A 13,682-nucleotide genomic window follows, 5' to 3' on the forward strand; every position below is an offset into this window, starting at 1 on the left:
ATTATTACATTGGCTACTCACAACCATCTTGTGAGATTATTGTGTATTTTTGTTTTTTCTATAGTTTAAACAAAGAGATATACAATCAGAAAATTTAATGCTTTAACATCATCTAGCCAATAAGATAAAAATTTCAGCTTATCTGAAGTGCAAAATCCAATTTTATCTTGCTAATGCAGGCTACCTCCATGTAAGTCGCATTTATATTTAAAGGAGGCTTCAAGTAGAAAAGGAGGCTTAAGTGGTGTCTATAATCAGGAAAGAAAGGGGAAGAGGACAAAGGATTGTTCTAGCCTCCTCTAGTAACTGAACGGTAACTTCAACTGATCTAATGTGATTCTGACTGTGCATTGTTCGTTTGCTTTGAGAACTCGGTATTGCATTAGTGTGTTCTACTCATTTGTCTTAATTATCCTCAGGAGAAGCTGTGTAATTGGAGATGATAAAATGTTTGCTTTACTTTTACTTGTTTGAGGTAATAAAATCTGGCACCAAATGCATTTGCGTGTCTGTCTTTAATCATTCCCACCTCAGAAGATCTTCATTTCTCTGTCCCTGTGTGGGGACCATTAAGGTGTTAAGTCACAGTCACTGCCTGATGGGACAAGGCTCCAGACAGTCTGAGCTGAGAAACATCAGCGCCGTGGCTTCCTTTCCACAAGAGGCTGTTGATCAAATGGTAGGAACTGGGGACAGGGTTAGATCAAACGGAAAAAGTCAATAAAGGGAGAATAGCGAGCACCTCGGTAAGAATTCCATAGTGCAAAGTTTCAATAAAGGTACTGCTATTTCCTTCAAGGTCTTTGAATGCCATCATTTTTTAAAATACTATAATTTATATGAAAAGAAAGATGAAATATTTTCTTTAGTCATATGAATAAAACAGCTAATATGATTTTAATTCTTTTTAGAAAGAGACATCTTGATTTTACAATTGCAATTGTAAAAAAGATTTATACATGTCAATAAATTGATTTTATGTTAAAATTTTAATATGATGCAAAAAGTTCTTCAAAAACTGTAATGGGAAAATATAATCCCAGAAATAATACTTAACACTAAATATAAGTTATGCTAGTTTTTATGAAGTCATTATTTGATCAGTTTTGTTCTATAATTCTCTTGAAATTCAGTTATCTTTTATCTTTGTGTTTCAGTAGAGAAAATATTTGTCACTTAATTTGGAGTTTGGGGTTCTTTTGATTTTTATTTAGAAAACATATTGTTAATTTCTTTCCTTCTTATTTGAAATTCAAGAGAAAATATTCTATTTGGAAAGTTGTTTGAAAGCTGTGTTTTGGGCTTTCCTTGGGCAGATAAAGGACATTAGGCTTTTCAGGCTTTTCACACTCTATAGTTGACACCCAAGGGAAAAGATGTCTTAGACACACACTCTGAAGGGAATGTTGGGATGCACCAAATGAGCTTGAGATGAGCTGGACAGAGGAACTTTTAAATCCCTCCCAAAGGCTTTGCTTTCATAAGAAAATCCTATAATGTCAAAAGACAAGCCTCTTAATCTTAGACAGCTCTTTGTGGCTGGGAACAATATTGGCATCAAGATCTTATTACAAAAAAATCTAAACCATTTGGGAATAAATCAACTGTTACAATGAAGCTCTGCTTTTTTTCTTTGGGTTCAACTCTAAACACTAAGTCAAAAACAAACAAACAAAATAGAAAGAGAAGAGCAGTCTAGGACAGGTTAACTAATATTCCACTTTTGGTTTCCCAATCTATGAAAGCCCAAAACTCTGTAATTTCCTCAGATTTCTCATGCTGACCTTCCCATGTCTTCTCTGTAAAACGATATCTGCAGTGTGGCTCATGTTCCTTTATTACATCATGGCAAGAACTAAGCCTATTGACCAATTTATACCAGGAATCCATTCATACCGTGCACATTATAAACTTTATTACATTTCATACAAATTTGAGAGCATCATAAGAAGGACCAAATCCAGTCTGAGTTTCTGTGGTCCTATTGGCATGTTGATCTCTCCTCTCTGATCACAGTGCCTATCTCTTACTTCAGCTTGTCTTCACTAACCACTAAGTTAGTGAAAGGAACCGTTTTCCTGTTCTACTTAGTCCGGAAGTTCAAGTCCTTGCCAAATTAGGGCTCCAATCAGGAATGAACACTGAAGAATAAAGAGCTTTCAATTCATTAGACTTTGGCAATTCTCCCCAATTATCTTCCCATGTTGGAAAGTGTAGACAATTACACAGTATTTACTCAGTACTATGGGATCAACCAACAGGATGCTGGGAGCCACTCTGAATGTCTTGAGGCCTTCAACCACAGCAAGGAGAGGACCTGCATTCCAACACATCTGCAGGTCTCTTTGAGGCTCAGCTTTAGTCAGACAAGTTCAAATGGGCTACAACTTCCACAGTAGACTGTGTGATTGTAAAAGAACAAACAGGAAGAGGAAAACTTATTTACTCAGTGGAAGAACCTACTGGGAATTATTAGGAAATATCTCCAGATACTGCTTACCCAGAACAACAAAGTTTTCAATGGTTACAAAATTTTAGAACTGAATATAAGAATATATAAATATTCTATTTACACCTGGAGTGTGATACAAATTGGAGTTTGTATCTCCAATCAAATCTTCTGAGAGCTCCAACTCCCTTCTAAGTGTCTCACATTGGTTTCTTTTCATATATTTCAAGCTCAACTTGCTCCAAACTTAAATCATCAAACTCTTCACAACAGTATTTTTCTGACAGGTCTGTCCATTCTCCCTAAAGGTACACAGGTCAGAAATCTGGACTGCTTTCTCCTCCTGGACACTCTAAAGCATCCAGTAAATGTTGAATTTGCTCTGTTCTTCTTCATTTCTTTAATTTCCCCCTTTTATTCTGTTTCACTTCTGGCCACCAGTATAAGCTTTCATTGGCTTTCACCCCAAATACTACCACCTCCTCTTGGATTTTCTGCAAAAGAACATTTAGACCATTTTCTTTATACCATTCTCCACAATCCTGCCAGAAAAAGAAAACAATTATATTACCCACAGTTCAAAAATTTTCATTGACTTTCCATTGCTCTAAGATAAATCCAAAATTATTTGCATAGTTCATAAACTCTTTCACAGTCACAATGCTCTCTAAGCCCTTAGGAATTTTCTCTCCATTTCCAACCACCTCTCAGCGCGGGATTTTTATGCACTTGCTCAAATACACCACCATCGCCCCAGCAAGGGATGATGAGACCCAAATCTGAGATCTGGGAAAATAAAACGCTATCATTTGCTTCTTTTAGTCAGGGAGAGTTGTGCTGCTCAGACATAGTTTCCGTGAGAAGAATAGATTGCTGAGATTATACTTTAGGAACGTGTACAGTTTAGGGACTGGTTAATTTTCAAGGAATTATATTTGTTGATATTGTTTATAAATATTTAAATAGTTTGAGCTATTTTTGATTAGTTGACATTTATAAGAATTTTATCATATATATCCGGCCTCGATTGGCAGATTTTTAAATGTGAGGAACTATCACTGATTCATTAGCTCATCCCACAGGAGTACTGGGGTGAGTGATCCCCATTGCTGGATTAAAAGATTTTACATGTTTCTGGTGGGTGTTTGTTATCATGGCTATAGGAAAGGCCATGCAATTGTTCTTTTTTTTTTTCCCCAGGAATGTGAAGACTTATTTTATCCTCACCTGCTCCCTGCTTGCTCTTGTTTATTTTGGTCCCATTTATCTTTAAGGATCCAGCTTTCCTATCACATCTTCAACCATGGCCTTCCTGACCCTCTGATTAATTCTCCCTGCTAAACACCCCATTTCATCCTATCCTTCTTCTTTCCCCCCAAATATCATATTGCAAATTACTAGTTCTTCCTATCTCGCCTACTACACTGTAGTCTGCATTATGAGAAAAGCAATGTATTTTCTGTTTATTAATGTATATTTCTTCTTATCGATAGAAAAATGAGGTCAAATGGACTAAAATTAACCAACAATTATGCCCCAGGTCACAAAGATTACAAGATTTAATTCCACATCTTCTGACACTAAAACCAGTCCTCTTTCTCCATACACCAGTTACCTTCTACAAACAATGTTAAGAAAGAAATGACAGTAGTCCCTGAAACCTTGTTGGAAAAGTCATCCTCATTTTTCTACTGAAGCTTGGGTAATTTTTCTTAATACTATTACAAACCTTTTTCAGAACAGAAGGTAAAACTGTCACCATAGAATAGTCACTGCCTCTCTCTAATATATACTAACTCTGCTTTTAAGTTATTATCACATTATTACATCAACAATGAGATGTGCCAGAGAATGACAGAAAGCCAACCAGCTTCTACAAACAAGAAATATATACTGATATTCTGTGAGAGAAGTCAGTCAAGCAGAGCCTTTTCAAATAACTGGCAGTGTGTCAACGCTCACTGAAAGCTGATTGATAACCTTGTGATTTTATTTACAGGGTACTCTGTGTATATTTTGACTTTTATTATTTTCATTCCTGATAGGAGAAATTTAGACTAAAGATATTTGGTTCCATTGTGTGCTATTTGAACACCCACTAAACATCCTTGCGTATTATGGTCAACGCTGATAACTAAGTAAAACTCTGTCAAGGGTGGGCTTGTTTTCATCAAATAGAATTTTGTTTTCCTTTCACTTTCCTTTCCTTTTCTTTCATTATCCACTAATATAAGGCACCTTTTTATTTCATTTACTAGGAATGATAGTGACTAAATACTCAATTCAGTCAGAATTGCTAGGAAAAACATCTAATCCAAGTGATATTTTTGGAAGCTTAAGTGTGTACACAAAGTACTTTTGCTATACTAAAGCTCAAATTGAAGAATGTAAGACATAAACTTAAAAGATAACTCAAATTTCATCAAAAGGAATTAATCCTTGAAGAATACAGAATGAAGAAGAAAGGCTTAAAATAAAAGCAAGATGTGCTAATGAAATGGAATGAGTTGTTTTATAAAGGAAGATTTTTGGTAAGTGTGTAAACACTGAAAAATTATATGATAAAAATAGTGTTTGTTCTGGGTGACCCATTCTTAGAATGATATGTAATTTAAATAATATTCACATTAAAACCAGATGACCATGTCGAAGGGAATGTAGACTTATAAATGTCTACCTAAGGACATGCTTTCACTCTTCTCATGGCATTACCTGGCTGGAGCATTTTGAGAAGCACTGGGGTACAAGTTGGGTTTGCTTGTCTTTATTTTGAACTCCTGCCCAAATTCTCCATGATCTTCAATTTTATTTATTTATTTTTATTTCTTTTATTTTTTTTTTACAGACTACATTTGGATTTATTGTACACAAATGGGATACATCATTTCGTTTCTACGGTTGTGCATGATGTAGATTCAGACCATTTGTGTTATCACACATGTACATCGGGTAAAGATATCTGTCTCATTCCACCATTTTTCACAGCCCCCTCCCTCTCAGGGAGGTGATTTACATTTCTGAAGTCTCTAAGAAACCAGTGTCACAAGGAAATGATATTTGGATAGGACAGACATGTTTTTGAAAGCGTTTGGTAATAATCAATAAATATGTATATATACTACCCCAGACACTGGAGATGAAAGACACAGATCACCATTGCTTGCAGAAAGAATAACAGATATCAATAACTGATAGATATGTTTTTTATCACAACAAATGAAAACACCTCATAAGGATTTTCTGAACTAAGTTTATAGAGATCTTGACCAGCCTCATGTCTATAATTGAGAATAACAGCCTAAGGAAACAGAGTTGTTAAAGGTTTTTATTTTTTGTTTGTTTTTTAGGATAGCATGCAAGGATGGTTGGAGGGAGTGTTATACATGTAGATTGAAGAATATAAATCATTGTAGGAAACTACTGTTCACATGTCCTAAATATATGATCTGACCTTCTGTATGTATTTAATGGGATCTTACTCATTCTCTTAATAGTTAATTAAAAAAAAAATAACAAACTAATTCTTTTTGCTAGACAATATACGAGGCACTGAAATGTCAAATTAATTAACAAGACTAAGTTTTCAACCTTATTAACTCAGAGTCTAGGAAATGGAGAGTGAAGGAACAACATGAACACAACAGTGTAACCTGCTGAGATGCTGGCACCTCGTGTTAGGGAAATATTGCTGAGCATGGGTAACCCAGATGGGTGAAGTCACACCTCATATTGGTCATACCTCATAGAACCCAGAAAACCTAAGTTTAGCAATTCTACTTGAAGTATTAGTCCCTGCCATTACTGATAAATGAAATAAAATTGTCCCCTGTATTAGGCACCAGGTCAGTTTTAAAGAGACAATATGTGTTAGATATTTCTTAGGAGAAGGTTGATCCACATCAAAAGAAAATTATTTGCGAACTTATGGAGGTTTAAAACATTGGGAAACATTTTGGGGGCTATGGATAATTATATGAAGCCTACTGCTTATGAATGATTAATCATGAAAATAATAAGAAGGGTCCATGAGCTGTTAACTGCTGAGTAACAAATCTTAATGGTTTAGTGATTTACAAAAATAGACTTCTCTCATCTCGTGGGTTCCTAGGGTCAGGAAATGAGAGAGGTGGTGCAGGGCTCTCATAACTGGCAATGGAGTTGTATTCAAGAAGAATCATTCACGTGACTTATCTGGAATTCTTACTTCTTCACTAGCTATTGGGGGGAAATCTCAGTTCCTCATCACAGAGTCTTTTCCAAAAGGCCATGCATAAGAGAGAGGCCAAGATAAAGACAAGGATGACTCAGTCTTTTACACCCTAACCTCATAAGTGACTTTACATGGCTTCTGAAATATTCACAGAGACCATCATTACTACTCTGTGGAAGAAGACAAAAAGGGTAGGGACTCAAGGAGGTGAGGACCTTTGGAAATTATCTTAAGGCTGCTTATCATGAAGGTAATAAATATTAAAAGTAAGGAATATATAAATTACCAGGTTGAAAACAAACAGTTTTCACCTAATGTATGCTTCTGCTTTTGCATTGTCAGCTGACCTAAATCTGAAACCCTTAACATTTGTACCTAAAATTCACACCTAGAGCAATTTCATAAGAAAAGAGCAGTTTCATAATGAAACTCAAGGAAATGATGAAGAAAGTAAGCCATTTTCTTTAATGCTATCTTATTCAGGTGAACTATAACAAATCACTCATAATTCTACAGAAGCATGAAGCTTAAATGGGTTGCCATGATTATTTAGTCAGTTGCTTCACTGAATATGTGAGGAAGCTAAAGGTCACGTGTGAGCTTTCTCTAAGATGTCACAGCTCACTGATTAGCATCCTGAGTGTAAAATGCCACCTTGTTCTTCTGCTGCCCAGCTCTGCTTTTTTCATAGCTACGCTTTGCAATATTGTCCAACTGTATCTGTGTATTTTTTACGGTCCTGGTCCGTAGTGCTCTCCAACACAGTGACTAGCTACACATCATTACTTAAATTTTAATTTAAATTAATTCATAGGAAGTGTAACTTTAAAATATCAAAATTTCAAATCCTCAGTTGTGCCAGTTACATTTCTAGCACTCAGTAGCCACAAATGACTAGAAGTGAACCAAACTGAACTGCAACTATATAGAACATTTTCTTTATCGCTGAAATTTTTATTGAATTACAGTGGCTAATGATATATCTCAGATGAACTTTTCTTTTGCCTGCGAGATATGAATGTAGGCTGGATACCATGATTCACTGAAATCCAAATATTTTCCCCTTTTCCTTAAATATCTGTGATATAGGTTAGTCTGTGGCATTTAATGGTTAATTAATTTTTAAAGGACATATTGAAAATTTTAATTGGTCGTTCCACATCCTTTACAAAGATACACAGAGCTCTTTAATTAAATATCAGAGAACAATTAATTAATTAGGCCACAGCTATAAGGAAACACCTCATAAGTCACAAACCTCTCTTCCTTTCCAGGACTTTTTTTTCTCTTTTATTTGGTTTGGTTTTGGTTGGAAAGCCTAATCGCTGAGAGAAATTTATTAGTGCATTTTCCTTCTGACAACCTCTTACATCTGTCGCTTAAGCTTTTATAAGGCCACCTATTTGGTTGTTCTGTCATTCCATCCTTCTAAAGTTCACCCCCACAATTAGCAGATTAATTTTTAATAAAGCACTAATCTAACCAAGTACCTCCCCTTCTAACAAAGGATTTCAATCCTCGATAAATTCCAACTCTTTCACCTGCAACTCTGAGACCTGCATAATCTTCCATCAACCAATCAACTAATACCCCACCCTGGACTCCTGCTGCACCTCCAAACTCACCATCCTTGGTTTGTCTCCATGTCATAAACTGATAAAGTCCTTTTATCCCTTTAAGACTTTTCTCCTTTTAAAAATTTCTATGTATCTTTTAAGGCTCACCTTAAATAAATTCACCCTGTGGACTTTCTAGGGCAAAGTTAAACTGTCCACTGGGTTCCCAGAGCTTTAACACCTATAGGAAGAAACCATTATAGCTCTTTCTAACTTGTATCAAAATGTCTCTTCCCCTTACCCTCTGTCTGTTTCTAAACAGTAACTGAAATACAGTAACAGCATGTCCTAATGATCATCAGTATGGCTTTCAGTATACTGCCAGCCCTCCCACATCCAACAGCACCTACCTCAAACTTCATTGTAGCACCGTGACTTCCCTGAAAGAACATTCAGAACACATAATTGAATCTTTCTGGTCAAGACAATGAATGACTACTGAAAATCTGGTCAAAGTAGTCAAATCGTCTCTGCCCCAGAATCTTATATCTTAAATTTAAAGATCTCATTCTTGGTCTGGATGTTCTTTTCAGAAAAATGAGTTAGGGATATCACCAAATAAATAAAACCAGTGTTAGGACTAATCAAAATAGTTCCAAATATTAAGGCATTCATTTAAATGAATCCATTTAAAGAAATGCAGCTGTATTCTTAAAAGATTCTGCTGATATTTTTTAAATTTTTTATTTTCACTGACTGCATTTTGATTCATTGTACACAGACGGGGTACAACTTTTCATTTCTATGGTTTTACACAATGTAGATTCACACCATTCATGTAATCATACATATACATAGGGTAATACTGTCTATCTCATTCTACTATCTTTCCTTCCCCCACCCCCTCCTGCCCCATTTTCCTCTACACCATCCAAAGTTCCTTCTTTCTTCTCTGCCCCCTCCAAATCCCCCCTCATTATGTATCTCATTCACTTATCAGAGAAAACATTTGGCCTTTGGTTTTTTGGGCTTGGCTTATTTCACTTAGCATGATATTTTCCAGCTTCACCCATTTACCAGCAAATGCCATTATTTTATTCTTCTTTATGGCTAAGTAATATTCCATTGTGTAAATACACCACAGTTCCTTTATCCATTCCTCTGTTGAAGGGCATCTAGGTTGGTTCCACAATCTAGTTACATTTTTTTTCTTTTAAAGCTGTATTATATATTTCCAATTATTTTGCTGCATTATGTCTGTCCAGTCTTCTATCTTCTAACTTCTGGTCCTTCCTTCATCCCCAGCCTCAGCAGAAAAATGTCTATAACTTTATTCAAGAATCTTATCTACTCATTCCTGTATTAATAGAGCAACTCATGCTTTTTGTATCATTGCATTTGCTTAATGTATTATTGTAATAGTAGTTACTCAGAAGTGATGAATTATTATAATGTCATGTATTTAACAATAATCATAATTGTATACTTTAATCACAGTTTGCAATTAACAATCTCTCAATCTGCTATTGCTCTGATCAAGATTCAGCTTATAAAATAATACTGCTTGAAATTTTCTGTGAGCTTATTTTGGTCTGTAAACCTGCCAAAACATAAATATAGTAAATAAGCTTAGTTTAATAAGCAATTATTGAGTGAGTATTATTTGCTAGATACCCTGTCTTTTTTTTTTCCCATCAGCTAGGTCAAAGTACATAAAGAGAGATGGAGATGCAAACAGACAAATGCAATATAGTCTTTCACAAAGGCTTGTATCATAAGCAGACAAAACAAGCATGAACAAACACAAGTTATCCAAGGATAGGATTAATGGGAACTATGGTAATTCCCTATCACTTGGGAATATGTGTCAGGATAGATAATGACAGAAGAACTGGACAGTCAGGCAAGGATATAATTATGAGAGTTCTGAGTCTAATTCTATAGGCACTGAGCATTAATTAAAGTATCAAAGGGTTTTGAATAAAAATATTATCAGATATACATACATTCATCAAAATTTTGGCTACACCTGTACTTTGGTTTAAAAAATAAGAAAATAATACTTTGCATATGATAAATTTTGTGATTTTACTCTTCAGATATTACCACTGGCTAATAATTTTATATCAATATTCAACAGTTCCCTGTGTACTTAATATATAAAAAATGGAATCTTGGTGCATGTGTACTTTTTCAGTTTATTTTTGTTAATTAATATAAAACATGGTATATTTGGACAGACTTTTCTCATTTTGTAGCAGCTTCATAGTACATATTTCATTATTTGCATCCAACGTGATTTGTTTAAGCAGCTCTCTTGGTAAATGCTTAAATTGTTTGTGCTTATGTATTCAAATGATACTGAAGCACACAACTCCCTACATGTATTCTGTTTGCACTTTTTTATTTGGAATAAAATATTAGAAATTCTAGGTCAAAATAAGGGTTAATACACTAAGTGATTCCCGAAGAAATCACTCTGGTCATCATCTATGGGTATGTCCCCTGATGTTGTATAGTGCACAGCCTCCACATTGACAACACTTAACCCTCTGTTATAGTGTCTCTTGATATGTGCAGGTTTTGTTTTAGGTGATTTTCATGCAAAATCTCATTTATTCCTGGGGATTGGAATTGATCGACTAATGCAATGTATGTGTATGAATATTCAATAATGAAACCCACTGTTCTATAAAATTATTATGCACCAATTTTTTAAGAAAATATCATTTATTCCTAACAACAATTGTGAAGTATGTTATTTTATGTCCATTTTACAGATGAGAAAATGAATGCTTGTAGAAGTTAAATGATTCATACATGGTTATGTTAAATCTTTGGTGACCAATATATGTACATGTATGTAAACAGTTGAATATTAATTTTGAATGATCAAAATTAATTAAATGTGCTTCAAAAGATAGGGTCAGAGCACCTCTCCAAAGGAAAAAAAAAAAGTCAACATTGAATCTGTAAAAATTTATTGTAAAGAAAAAAAAAAAAAAACCTTAATGAAATTCCTTTCTGTGACTCCCCTGAATTCAGTGTATCAGAGAGAAGTGGAATGGAACTCTCAGGCCAACAGTGAAAACTGTAAATCTAGGGCTTGTGTCATGGCATTAAATTATAGTGTCAGAAATAAGGATCTAAAGCCCGTCAGTGGTATAAATAACTGAAAAGAGATTACAGTATAAAACGGGCTGCATACATATTTAAAAAGTGCTGTGTATACTGCTTGGGAAAATATATGATGCTAAATCTAATAGCCCCATCTTGCTTCCTGGCTCTTGAGCAGTAATTTAAAGTCCCTGCACTTTGAAGGGGAACAAAAGGACCATGAATATCATGAACACATGTAATGTTAGAATATACTAATGGCTTCTATGATATAATGAAGAGTCATATCTTAAAACCATGCAATTCTTTTTTCTGTAGTAAATGATTCCTGTTAAATTAAAAAGCCAAAAGTTCCTGTAGTTTCCAGGTTTTAAGTAATATAATGTTCAAATATGTCTTTCTACACCATTCCTATCTTTTTTTTTTTGGGGGGGGGGGGGAAAGGAAGCTCTTAAAATCTATTTCAAGTTCAAATGGGTTATATAAATGCATATTTACATAAACATTTGTTTTTAATTTACAGGACACAACTGTAGCTTACTATTACTAGTTGAGTATTTGTTCATAATTCCATCATATTTTACTATGAAGGAAAAACAGAAATTTTAATTAGTTGTTGGCATAAAAATAGTAAAGATGCCCTTTTCAGTATTTTGATAATGTTAAAAAAATTGTGAAGTACTAATTTCATTCCTGTTTGATGGTATGAATTAAATATCTCTGAAAAAAAGTTACATTTTCAAGGGAAATTGAAAGAGCAAATGATTCAATCAGAAAAGAGAATTCATTTCAAAGATTCTTTAATTCTCATGTGAAATAACATCTATCAAAATTGAATTAAAGATGTCTTAGTTGGTAAGTCATAAACTTCTAAAGATCACCTGTAAATATTCAAAAATTTATTACTTTACCATAACTAAGTTCTTTGTTGAGTACTTGGGAAATATTATGTTATGTGGGAAAGTTCTGCCTCTTCCCAAAACATTACTTCCCTTTCTTTTTTCATCAGTACATTATAATTAAACATAAAAGTGGGATTCATTCTGCCAAATCCACACATGCATATTACATAATTTAATCATTCTCATTACCTAGTACTGTATCTTTCCCTTACCTCCTCCCTCTCCATGATCTCTACTTGGTCTACTCTACTGATCACCTTTTTATTATTATTACTCTATTTTTATTATTTTAATTAGTACATGCAATTATATATATATATTATATATATAATAATTATATATATATAATAATTATATATATATATATATATATAATAATTCCTTTTGGTATATTTGTACATGGACAGAGCATAACTTGATAAACTTTATTCCCGAGGATTTCCCAATTGCCCCCTTCCTCCTCCACCTCCTTCCTCTACTCTGTTGGTCTCCGTTCTATTTTCCTAAGATCCTGCTTTTTTTAAATCCTTTTTTTCCTCTATATCTGTAGTTTCCACATATGAGAGAAAACATTGGACCCTTGTCCTTCTGAGCCTGGCTTGTCATTACTTCCTTTTGTATATTTTCTTTTAAGAATTTGAAAAGGTTAAATCATGTTTATCAAATTATGCTCAGGAATCTCACTGCTGTATTGTAAGACTCCCTACTATGTGCAAAGTTTATCAAGAGTCTGAAAGAAATTAAAATGTGGGCAATATACTAGATTTCAGCAAGGCAAAGAAAGTGTCTCATGTGTGTCTATCAAACCAGAGGATATGTATAGAACAATTTCTACTACAAATTGTCTAGAAGTGCAGTTTAAATGGTTAAGGTGGGATACATCTTGGGAACCAAAAATCTAACCAAGACCTTTTCTTCCACTACACTGTGCATGACTTCTCTGCTGTCTGCTCTGATTAGATTATACCAATGGAAATTTTCTTGCATTTCTCTAAAATATTGACCCCTGTTAAATCATTAGTATCCTAATTAAAATCAAATGATACAATCAAAATATTAATTGAAAAGGTTTAAAGAAGGAACTATTTATAAAGATGTGCAGAGAGGTAAGGAAATCAGCAAGGGATGGTTAAGCAGTTAACTGACTTCAGGAGTTCTTGTCACCCAATTGCATGATCAAAAGCACAGTGTAAGAGAGCAGCCTTTCTGTAAGCTGTGATCTGGGGAGAGTTTTCATCTGATAGGATCTATGGTCATAAGTCAAGGAATATAGCTGCTGTTCCTACAAAGTCACTACTCTCCCATGGCCAGGCAAGGAAATAAATAGCCCAGCATCTTCCCTTCTCCCAACTTCCGTCGTTTCTGCTTTTACTGCACCTGAAGCAACCCAAAGTTAGAATACTGAAAAATAAATCTGGAGCAGCAGATCCTTCACAACACCATACTCA

This window comes from Sciurus carolinensis, chromosome 11 (genome assembly GCF_902686445.1).
Source record: "Sciurus carolinensis chromosome 11, mSciCar1.2, whole genome shotgun sequence".
Taxonomy (NCBI): Eukaryota; Metazoa; Chordata; class Mammalia; order Rodentia; family Sciuridae; genus Sciurus; species Sciurus carolinensis.